Source organism: Emys orbicularis, chromosome 9, assembly GCF_028017835.1.
Source record: "Emys orbicularis isolate rEmyOrb1 chromosome 9, rEmyOrb1.hap1, whole genome shotgun sequence".
Lineage (NCBI taxonomy): Eukaryota > Metazoa > Chordata > Testudines > Emydidae > Emys > Emys orbicularis.
In genome coordinates, this window is record NC_088691.1 from 1991910 (window position 1) to 2004053 (window position 12144).

Genomic DNA, 12144 nt, shown 5'->3' on the forward strand with positions numbered 1-12144 from the left:
AGGGGTTTGGGGCACAGGAGGGGTGCAGGGCACAGGAGAGGGTGCACAGTGCGGGAGGGGGCTCAGGGCAGAGGGTTGGGGTGCAGAAGGGGTGCAGGGTGTGGGAGGGGGTGCGGTGTGCAGGAAAGGGCTCAGGGCAGGGAGTTGGGGCAGAAGAGGGGTGCAGGGCACAGGAGGGGGGTGCACAGTGCGGGAGGGGGCTCAGGGCTGGGGGTTGGGGTGCAGGAGGGGTGCGGGGCACAGGAAGGGGCTCAGGGCAGAGGGTTGAGGTGCAGGAGGGAGTGCAGGGTGTGGCAGGGGGCTCAGGGCAGGGGTTTTGGGGTGCAGCAGGGGGCTTGGGATAGGGGGTTGGGGTGCAGGGTGCAGGAGGGGTTCGCAGTGAGGGCTCCGGCCTGGCGCCGCTTACCTGGAGCTGCTCCGGGGTGGCAGCAGCGCACAGCGGGGCCAGGGCAGGCTCCCTGCCGGCCCCAGCCCCACGCCGCTCCTGGAAGCGACCGGCACCACGGCCCTGCGGCCCCTGGGGGAGGGGGGGCAGAGGGCTCTGCACACTGGTACCTCCCCCGAAGCTCCCATTGGCTGCGGTTCCCCGTTCCCGGCCAATGGGAGCTGTGGGGGGCGGTGTCTGCAGGCCAGGGCAGCGCACGGGGCCCTCTGCCCCCCTGCCCGGGGGCCGCAGGGACGTGGTGCCGGCCACTTCCCAGAGCGGAGGGGGGCCCGCGGCACCACAGTGGGCAATCCCGTGGGCCGGTCCAAAGCCCCGAGGGGCTGGATCCGGCCCGCGGGCCATAGTTTGCCCACCCCTGCTCCAGTGAGTCTCTGCAGAAGCTGCAGACCCTGGCACGGCTCCCCTGGGACCAGCATGCAGGGCATGGCTGGCAGCAGGGCAACGACTTGTCACTGGCACATCCTGACCACCCCCCACTGGAGTAGGTGGCACAGAGCCGCTTAGCAGACCGGGCAGGGCTGGAGGGAATCCGGCACCTGGTCTCTATTCTGCGCAAAGAATTTGCTCCTTAATTAACTTCTATAATGACCTGTGTCCCTGCCGCTGCCAGGCCAGCAAAGGGCGCAATGGCTGCAGATCGGCGGCTGCCTTCTCGTTAAAGATGCTGTGTTGGTAAGAGATACACTCGTTCATCTAGTCTAGTCGTTAACATGATCTTCCAGCCCTCTCCTTTGTACAGGGATCTCACCACGGACCTGCCAGCTGACTGCAACAGCTTCCGAGAAGAGCAGGAGCCGGAGTATTACCTGACGTTTTGTTGCAATGGATCTCAAGTTCTCTAGGAAGCTGATCCCAGAGTCTGATAACGTGCTCTGGGTGGGGGTGATCGCTAGCACAGCTGAGGAGGCAAGCGCGCAGCTCATGAATTAGGAATTAACAACGTGGTAGATAAGGAATTTCTGTCGTCACTGAAATCACTTGGCCTGATCCAAAGCCCGCTGAGGTCAATGGAATCATTGTTAAGGGATGAAAAATACAAAGGAATTGAAAAACACATCCCTAGAGGCGGCTTTTAACCTGAGAGATTCCATTCCCTGCAATACAAAGAATGTAATAAAACCGCGTGGCCCGTATCTACCATCCACAGATACCACAGCGGGTGGCAGGGTGGTATTACCCCATCTAATGATTTGGGGAATCTGTCGATGAACAATTTATGAACTCTCTGTGTGTATATATCTTAACTGAGCTGCAAGCTGCATTTTGAATATGGGGCTTGTCTGACTTCTCCGTTTACTTCAGATTGGGCTGTAATTTCAGGGGTTAGTGGCCCAGCGCTAACTATAAAGGGTAAGGGTTATTAAACCTTGCTGGTCCTCTCTTCAAATAGAAGCACCCTAGGCAAAAAGCTGGCTCCCACCCAGGATAATGGTTGATTAAGGGAGAGATCACCTGGCAACGAAGTCACCTGTTTGGGATCCAGGGTCACCTGTTGAGGATGATCAGGTCACCTGACAGAGGAGACTGGGAAGGATGGGAGCTGATCTGTGATCCAGCTGACAGGGGCTGCTGCAGTGCCTGGGGAAGCCCTGCCTACCTGAACCCAGATGAACTTCTAAGGGAAGGATGAGCTGGAACAAAGTACATTACACTCAGGGGATGGCTGTTTTCTAAGTGATCTGTGCTTGCTCTCTTCGGTAAGGAGTAACGGAGTTAGACACTGTTTGCTCTAGCTGTGCCCTTTTGCTTCTGCTATCATATGTCCCTGAAGAGGCAAAGTGTGAACCAGGAGGCTCGTGTTTTTGGCGGGATTCTGGGGAACACGCACAAGCTGCTGGGAGACTCAGGGGAGACGAGGCTAGTTTCAGTGCCCAGGCAATTGGCCTGTGGTGTCCCCACTGCCAAGAGGGGTGTCTGACACTAGATCCACACCTGGCGTGCATGCCTAGAGGCCCATAGCCAGGGACAAGGCCTGAAATCTGCCCCACCCCAGCAAGTGAAGGGCATGTACTATTCAGCATCACAGCAGCTGAGCAGCATGGGAAAAGTCCAGCTAGGTGGCCTTGACCGGACCTGAGACGCCCCATTTGACATCACTGAGGCCCAGAGGGCTGGTTGAGTTTGCCATTAATCACACTAAAGGATCTCCTCAGGGAGGGCTGGAATATGAGAAGCAGCAGTTCATAGTGGAAATGTTCCCTCCAACTAAGATTCACAAATTGCATCATTTTGAGCAAGTCAATTGCTTGTGACATGAAGGGAGAGTGAATTACGAGGAAGTGATAAGGAGGAGAAATTGTTGCAACAAAAATAATCCTTCCTTGCATTCATAAATTAGACATTTAGGGTCACCCTGAGCCTCAATGAGTCATGGGATGGAATTCAGCTTTTCTAGCAATGGTCAGTCTGAGATCTTGGTTTTAATGGCATCTCAAGTCAGATGTGCATTTCCATGGCCACATCATCAAAGAACTGACGCATTCGGTCTCCAAGATCTTTGCTTATCAATATAAAAACACTGTTCTCACTGAGGCCTTTTTAAATTGTGGAAGAGGAGTTGTTTAGCTCGTCTCTTGGCTCCAGAGAGGCACATTTCCTCTAGTAGAAGTTCCCGTAGACCCCCTCTTTCCCTGCACTCCCTTGGGGTCTGCTCTGAATGGTTCGATGCTCACCCACTGTATCAGAAACAGTAACTAGCTCTCATTTTTCTTCTCCTCGACTTTCAATACAAAACTATCTGCATGAAGAGTTCTTTCTCTGCTCCTCCTAGTACCATGCCCATGCTGAAGCTCCAGGGACATCTGCTAGTTCCTTTCTTCACAGCATCTTAAAGCCTGGTGCAGCGTTCCCAAGAGAGTCTTTTTTTGAGCAGCTCTTCCCTTCATAACACACACTTGCTCTCTTCCCCCCACCCTGCCAGGAGAAAGCTCTATACCTCCGATTACCCTTGAACTCTCTGGCACGTCTTTGGCCTGGATGGGAGGGGATGATGTTCTCCAGGGTTTAGGCAAACCCTCATCTCTGCAGTCTCTGCGGCTGAGCACTGTCTGGCCTGCTGGGCTCGCACACCCTGCTGCAATAGGGCTAATGTCTTTCCTATTGTCCATGACCGAGGGCTGGCAGACAGAGTCCTTACTGAACAAGTCAGTGGTTACAGTGCAGAAAGCAGCGAACATTCAACAGCTGTGGAGCTCTTTGTAGGTACAATAAATAACTCAGGGCCCAGTTGTTCCCTTTAGGCACTGGCCTGAACTTGGCTCAGAACAGGGGGCCACTGGCCCGTGGAGCTGCTGGGCCTCGGGGGGGCTCCTGGAGCCATAATGGGTCTCCCCGAGCAGTGGGGGGGGGGGGGGAACAGGGAGGTTTTATTCCTACCTCCCGTCAGGGGTGCACTGGGTACTCCTCTTGGTTTGCAGAGAGGGACTGATGACCTCTCCCTAGCCCTTCCCTGGGCCTTTGTAGTGGCTGGTGCTGCTGAGTTAACCAGGAACAAGCCCAGGAACTGCTACCACACCCAGCTCCTGCAATCGGGCACCAGAAGGCGTGAAGGCTCCTTGCACCCAATCCCCCCCGTCAATATCTGCATCAGGACCAGCTACAGTCTGACCTGCAGGCAGGGACTTAGCAGCCAGTCTATACCAGCGAGCTTGCAGATAGCGACACGTAACAATCCACAGATGAATCAAACCCACGTGGTCCATCCCGGTTATCTGAGGCACCAAACGCTTCTCACTCTGTACCAGACACGAAGGGAGGCGCTCTCTGCAAGGCACAAAATAGCTGCCATCCACAGCTGAGTACTTGGGCCATGAAACTAGCCCAGGACTAGTTTTAGGGAAGATTAGAGTTTTCCCACCAAGTGCTCTTGGCTATGAACAGACACATTGATTTAGATCAAATAAAAACAGAAATTTTCACCAAAATTTAATTGACTCCAGATTGAATTTTTATTATTACAAATGAAGCCACAAGTACTGTGGGAAAAGCTATGACTGCAGGAATTGTACAATGTGGGTTTCTCTTGAGAACTTCAAATTTAATTTCTCATGCGCTGGGGTTTGGGGAAATCAGGATAAACATCTGGAGATAAATGTTGCCTTCTGTGCAACCTACTGAAATCTCCTAGGAATCTTATCCTAACCCAGCCAGTGAAATCAGAGGCTAGGTCAGAAGGGGACATTTGATTCTCTCGTGTGACTCTCTATGTATCACAGGCCATTACATTGCACCCCGTTACCCAACAGCTTGTGTTTGGCTAAAGCATCTGAGAGGCAGCCAGGCTGTGTCTGACGACATCCCCCACTTACTTCGGGAGTTTGTGCCAATGGTTAATCACCATCCCGGATAAAAATCTGTCTCTTATTTTTGTCAGGCTACAACTTCCAGCCATTGATTCTTGTTCAGTGTTTCTCTGCTAGATGAGAGTCCTTCCATGACTATCTCCCGCTAATGGTTCAGATATCTCCTCAGTTGGCTCCTTGAGTATTCTAGGATGCATTTCATCAGGCCCTGGTGACATGAAGACACCTAACTTGTCTAAGTAATTTTTAATTTGTCCTTTCCCTATTTTAGCCTCTGATCCTACCTCATTTTCACTGACATTCACTATGTTAGACGTCTAATCACCACCAACCTGCTTAGTGAAAACTGAAACAAAGAAGTCATTAAGCACCTCTGCCATTTCCACATTTTCTGTTATTATTCCCCCCCCCCTCATTGAGTAATGGGCCTACTCTGTCCTTGGTCTTCCTCTTGCTTCAAATGTTTTCTTGTTACCCTTTATGTCTCTAGCTAGTTTGATCTCATTTTGTGCCTTGGCCTTTCTACTTTTCTTCCTACATACTTGTGTTATTTGTTTATATTCATCCTTTGTAATTTGACCAAGTTTCCACTTTTTGTAGGACTCTTTTTTGGGTTTCAGATCACTGAAGATCTCCTGGTTAAGCAAGGGTGGTCTCTTGACAGACTTCCTATCTTTCCTATGCAGTGGGACAGTTTGCTCTTGTGCCCTTAATAACGTCTCTTGATGTAATAAGATGTGAAGCTTAAGGAGCTCAGCTCCCTCAGCTTCTCAAGAGATGGCTGAGAGGTGAGTTCATCAGTGTGCGTAGGTATTATTCACATGTGGAAAAGAGAGACCTGATAGTTGGGGGGGTTCACCCTGGCTGACAAAGGCACGACAAGATCCAGTGGCTGGAAGCTGAAGTTGGATAAATTCAATCCGGAACTAAGACATCGTTTCCTAGCAGTGAGGGTGGTAAACGTTGGACCAGCTGAGCCAGGGGAGGTGGTGGGCTAGGCTCTCCATTGTGCGGAGTCTGTAAGAAGAGAGTAGATACCTTTCCAAAGGACATGCTTTAGTCCAGCTTCTGGGGGAAATTCTGTGGCCTGTGTCTGCGAGGGGTTGGGCTGGATGGCGTGGTAATCCCTTCTGGCCTTGGAGTCTGTGAATCCCCGATTCAGTCCCTCCCTTCGTGGGCCATGAGAAGAACAGGATGCTCTGACTTGACCTCAGCATGCTCTTAACGCTTGCAGCTCTGCAGTAAGACAGTGACTGTAATCCAATCTCACATTTCAGGGGTCAGGACGGATTCACCTCCACCCCACACCTGATGCACAACTAGCCAGATGTATTTGGCGGGTGTTTCCTGCCTTCCTCTGAGATTGGCCACAGCTGGAGATGGGACCCTGGGTGGTGGGCACTCGGAAGTGGTACAGAAAATGCTCTTCCTTAGATACCTGCCTGATGTGTCTTGATCAAATGCTTCAGGGTCCAGCTGATGACCAGATTTGGGGTTGGGCAGGGATTTTTCCCACGTCAGATTAGCAGGAACCAAGGGCATTCTTGTGCCTTCCTCTGCAGTGTGGCGTGCTGACCACCTACTGAGCATGACTCACCTAATCCATTCCCTGCCATGGCCGGGCCTCAGGGAAGTGTGGTGGCTCTGTCTCTCCTGACCTCTGCCTCAGGCACACAACAGTGTAATCTCTGAGGACTGAAATGCTTTAGTCTAACCTAAGTGATTGGGCTCAGAATGGGGAACCAGGTGAAATTCTCTGGGTTGTGCTATCCCGGAGGTCAGACTAGATGATCTAATGGTTGCCTCTAACCTTAAACTCTCTGAAATCTATTAAATGAAAGTGATACAATCAGCCAATCTGACCCCCATATAGATTTCTGTGCGTGTATTTAGCTTAATGTCGCTCAAACCTATTCAAGAAAATCTTGCTTTAACAGCCACGCAGGGAGGCCAATGTATTCTATGTACAAAGCAGGGATCTGTTTTCATATTTAAAGTATTCAGAAGATTAAGGAGAAAAAGACAAAAGTTTCCCTTTTTCCTGACAGTGTTGGAGGAGGAGGAGGCGGCTGCTGTCCCGCAGCATTCAGTGCTCACTTGGCACAACTGCTGCTCACAAAGGGTTGCAGCTGACATGCCTGGAGCTACTCCTTTCTCAGGAAAAACAAGCCATTGCTGCCCATGATTTGCAGTGGGCAATTGTGACACAGAGAACCTCTCTGCAGTGTGCAGAGCAGTTTTCCGGTAAGAATGAGATTGCCTCATGTGGAGCATTCTTGCTTTTATAGAGATGGAATGGGTTAATTTTGTTACAAAATGCTTGTTGGATGCGGCATGTATTGTTCGCACTCACATTGTAACATGGGGTATAGTTAACAGCAAACATTTGTATGGTGTATATACCCCTGTGACTAAGCGACCCATCCAACGAGAAAGAAGCTGTGTGTGATGCAGATGACTCTCTCTTACAAGAAGATGTTAAATCCTGTTCATTAAACAATTCTACAGAACTTAGTTTACAATGACAGGCAATGGAATAGACTGGACTAATGTCCGGGGAGAACAGACTCCCAGTACTAATATCAGCCTCCAGCAAAACAGAACAGTGCACCGGCAGCGACAGCCTGTAACTGGCCATATCGCTCTGTTACTCACTGGAACACCAAGATGCACACACGCATTTCTTACTGACGTTCGTGGAATGTGATGTTTTTGGGGAGTGAGTCTGTACAACTTACAAATTCTAGTTGTTAGGAAATTTCTGTATCATGGGAAGCCCCCATGCCAGTGTTTCTCCACCACCGCTGACAGGATCTGCAACAGGTGCACACCAGTTTGAAGACAATGGGCTGGTCTACACTAGGGGGTGGGATCGATCCAAGATATGCAACTTCAGCTACGCGAATAGTGTAGCTGAAGTTGAAGTATCTTGGATCGAATTACCTGGGGTCCACACGGTGCGGGATCGACGGCCACGGCTCCCCCGTCGACTGCGCTACCACCGCTCGCTCTGGTGGAGTTCCGGAGAGTCGACAATGAGCGCGTTCGGGGATCAATATATCGCATCTTAACGAGACGCGATATATCAATCCCGGATAAATCGATTGCTACCCGCCGATATGGCGGGTAGTGAAGACGTACCCAATGGGTAGTTCTTACTTTAATGACTGTGTTTTGAGCGGGCAATAGGTCTGGTCAGGTGGTTTGCTCAAGGTGTGAAAAGATATTGTCTGAAGGGAGGAGGAAGTGGAGAGGCAGGACAAAGAGACAGAGTTGGAACAACAGGGAAAGGCTGAGAGAGGAAGTTTGGGCAGAAGAGGGGAAGGGGATGGGCTGGCCGAGGACAGAGGCGAGCTGCAGGAGTAGGTCCCGCGTTTCAGAACCCATGGCGGCTCTGCAGCAGAAGACCTCACCCCAGCCCCAGGAATGCCCTGGAGCGGTGAGGGAATGGGGGCGGGGCAGTGTTGATTATCTCGATGTAGATGTGCGTATTTCCAGTGTGGCAGAGGAAAGAGGAATGCTGGGTTGGAGTCCTGCCCCTTATCCCGCAGCCCAAGAGAGTTGCACTGTAACGCAGAAGGCTCACACCTTGGGTGGGAGTCTGGGGGGGGGGGGGGAAGAGAAGGGGTTTAAGGTCTGGGGGAGTCTGTCGAGGGTCCAGGGCTGGGCAGTTGAGCCGTGTGGTCTAAACTGAGGAAGGGGTGTTAGATAGAGCAGCTGTGCCCAAAGAGTATGTCTAGGGACCCCAGGAAGGGGCAGTGAGTGGACTCGGTTCAGATTCCAGAGGGTTAAAACACACAGGGTCCGTCAGCTAGATTCCCCACCCGTGACAGAGGTGCGCACCTGTAACTCAGGGCTGAACTGGGCTCTACCGCCTTTGGTCTAGGCTGTCCAGAGTGGTCAGAGTTAAGGAGCTCAAACAATCTGCATTTGACTCTTCAGTGTTGGACATGTATTGAGGTGAACACAGCGCGTAGAGCGTGTCGCAGGACAGTGCAAAGACAGGGCAAGACAAATGGTCACCAGGCGGAGTGCAGGTAGCAATGGTAACAGCCGTAGCCAACGCCTCCTGGCCAGAGCCGACCTGCAGGAATATTAGCAGAGGCCCTGGAAGCAGGGCTCCCTCGCCAATGAGGGAGCGGCTGGCTGAGCGAAGTCCTGGTAACAGCAGAGAGGTGCTAGGAGACGCAGTGGCACATTATTTTCTGTGAGGGGGGCTGGAGGAGCAGGGAGGGGCTTTGCAATCGCTCTGGCATGGGGCGTGGCTCTGCGAGGCAGAGCCTGTTTGATGTCCCTGCTAGTACAGTGCAGGGACTTACCGAGCCAGGACCTAGAGCCCCTGTGTTAAATATTGGGCTAGGACGTGGAGATTTCATTGGCTGATGACTCCATTGGTCTCATTCCCACCAGCTGGGCCCTTCACCGACACTGGAGATGGGGAAACCTTACCGGTTTTGATGGCTAAAGGTAACTGCGTGGTTTTAATCTACTTGGGCTTTGTAAAAGGCGTGTGACTAAGTATCACCCAATATTAAAAATGAGCACTGTCGCAGATCCCTATCAGTAGAGCACACATTAAAAGGACTAAGAACTGGCTAACTGACAGATCTCCAAGTTGTCAACGGGGATTCATCAAGGCTGAGTGGGGTTTTTCTAGCTCTCAGGGCTGACGCGATTCAACATTTTCATCGATGATCTGAAAGTAAATACAAAATCACGTCACAAAACAAAACTGTGGCTGACACAGCTATGGGTGGAGTGCTAAATAATGATAAGTCCAGGGCAGCCGTACGGCGTGAGCTGGATGCAAGGTTATGCCTCTAGGAACAAAGAATGTAGGCCAGACCTACAGAATAGGGGGCTAGATCCTGGAAAGCAGTGGCTCTGAAAAGTATTTAGGGGTCATACTAGAGAAGCAACTCAACAGGTGCTCCCGTTGCGACACAAAGACAAAAGGACTCATCTGCTCCTTAGATGTAGAGACCGGGTAGTAGTGAGCGGGGGTCGGGAGTTAATTTCACCTCTGGATACTGCATCAGTGAGACCAATCCTGAAAGAGTGCGTCCAGTTCTGCTGGCCACATCTTTAAAAGGATGTTGAAATGCTGGAGAAGGTGCAGAAAAGAGGCACAAAAATGATGTAAAAAGCAACAGAGGGTCCTGTGGCACCTTTAAGACTAACAGAAGTATTGGGAGCATAAGCTTTCGTGGGTAAGAACCTCACTTCTTCAGATGCAAGTAAAAATGATGTAAGGGCTGGAAAAAATGTCTGACCGGGAGAGACTTCAGAAGATCCATCTGTTCAGTTTATCAAAAAAGAAAATGGAGAGGCGTCTTGATTCTGACGTATCCGTATGTCCATGGAGAGAAAATGCCGGGCAGTGACCTTTGAAAAGTCATGGAAGACGGGAGAGATTCCAGAGGACTGGAAATGGGCAAATATAGTGCCCATCTATAAAAAGGGAAATAAGGACAACCTGGGGAATTACAGACCAGTCAGCTTAACTTCTGTACCCAGAAAGATAATGGAGCAAATAATAAAGCAGTCAATTTGCAAACACCTAGAAGATAATAAGGTGATAAGTAACCGTCAGCATGGATTTGTCAAGAACAAATCATGTCAAACCAACCTGATAGCTTTCTTTGACAGGGTAAAAATCTTGTGGATAGGAGGGAAGCTGTAGACCTGGTATATCTTGACTTTAGTAAAGCTTTTGATACTGTCTCGCATGACCTTCGCATAAACAAACTAGGGAAATGCAACCTAGATGGAGCTACTATACGGTGGGTGCAAAACTGGTTGGAAAACCGTTCACAGAGAGTAGTTATCAGTGGTTCACAGTCATGCTGGAAGGGCATAACAAGTGGGGTCCCGCAGGAATCAGTTCTGGGTCTGGTTCTGTTCAATATTGTCATCATTGATTTAGATAATGGTATAGAGAGTACACTTATAAAGTTTGTTGACGATACCAAGCTGGGAGGGCTTGCAAGTGCTTTGGAGGACAGGATTAAAATTCAAAATGATCTGGAACAAACTGGAGAAATGGTCTGAAGTAAATAGGATGAAATTCAATAAGGACAAATGCAAAGTACTCCACTTAAGAAGGAACAATCAGTTGCACACATACAAAATGGGAAATGACGGCCTAGGAAGGAGTACTGCGGAAAGGGATATGGGGGTCAGAGTGGACCACAAGCTAAATATGAATCAATAGTGTAATGCTGTTGCAAAAAAAGCAAACATCATTCTGGGATGTATTAGCAGGAGTGTTGTAAGCAAGACACGAGAAGTAATTCTTCCACTCTACTCCGCACTGATTAGGCCTCAACTGGAGTATTGTGTCCAGTTCTGGGCGCCACATTTCAGGAAAGATGTGAACGAATTGGAGAAAGTCCAGAGAAGAGCAACACAAATGATTAAAGGTCCTGAAAACATGACCTATGAAGGAAGATTGAAAAAATTGGGGTTGTTTAGTCTGGAAAAAGAGAAGACAGAGGGGACAGGATGATAGTTTTCAAGTACATAAAAGGTTGTTACAAGGAGGAGGGAGAAAAATTATTCTCCTTAGCCTCTGTGGATAGAACAAGAAGCAATGGGCTTAAATTGCAGCAAGGGAGGTTTAGGTTGGACATTAGGAAAACTTCCTAACTGTCAGGGTGATTAAGCACTGGAATAAATTGCCTAGGGAGGTTGTGGAATCTCTATCATTGGAGATTTTTAAGAGCAGGTTAGACAAACACCTGTCAGGGATGGTCTAGATAATACTTAGTCCTGCCGTGAGTGCAGGGGACTGGACTAGATGACCTATCGAGATCCCTTCCAGTCCTATGAGTCTATGATCATAAAGCTTGTTTTCCAGCCCCTGGATTGTTTTGTGACCCTCCTTTGAACTCTCGCCATTATTTCCACGTCCTGCGTGAAGCAAGGGCACCAGAATTGGACACCGTGTTCTAGGAGTGGTTTTACAGTGCGGAGTACAGAGCCAAGATGCCTTCCCTGCTTCTGCTTGATGTTCCCCTTTTGAGACATCCAAGAATGGCAGGAGCCCTTTTCGACAGCCCTTCTCTGAGCCCTGGTCTACACCGAGGGGGGGGAATCGATCTAAGTTACGCAACTTCAGCTACATGAATAACGTAGCTGAAGTCGACATACTTAGACCTACTCACCGCGGTGTCTTCACAGCGGTGAGTCAAATGCTGCCGCTCCCCCGTCGACTCCGCCTGCGCCTCTTGCCGAACTGGAGTACAGGAGATGACAGGAGAGCGCTCTGGGATCGATTTATCGCGTCTAGACTAGACGCGATAAATCGATCCCCGCTGGGTCGATCGCTACCTGCCGATCCAGCCGGTAGTGAAGACATACCCTGAGTCAATGCTTCCTGAGACACAGTCTCCCATC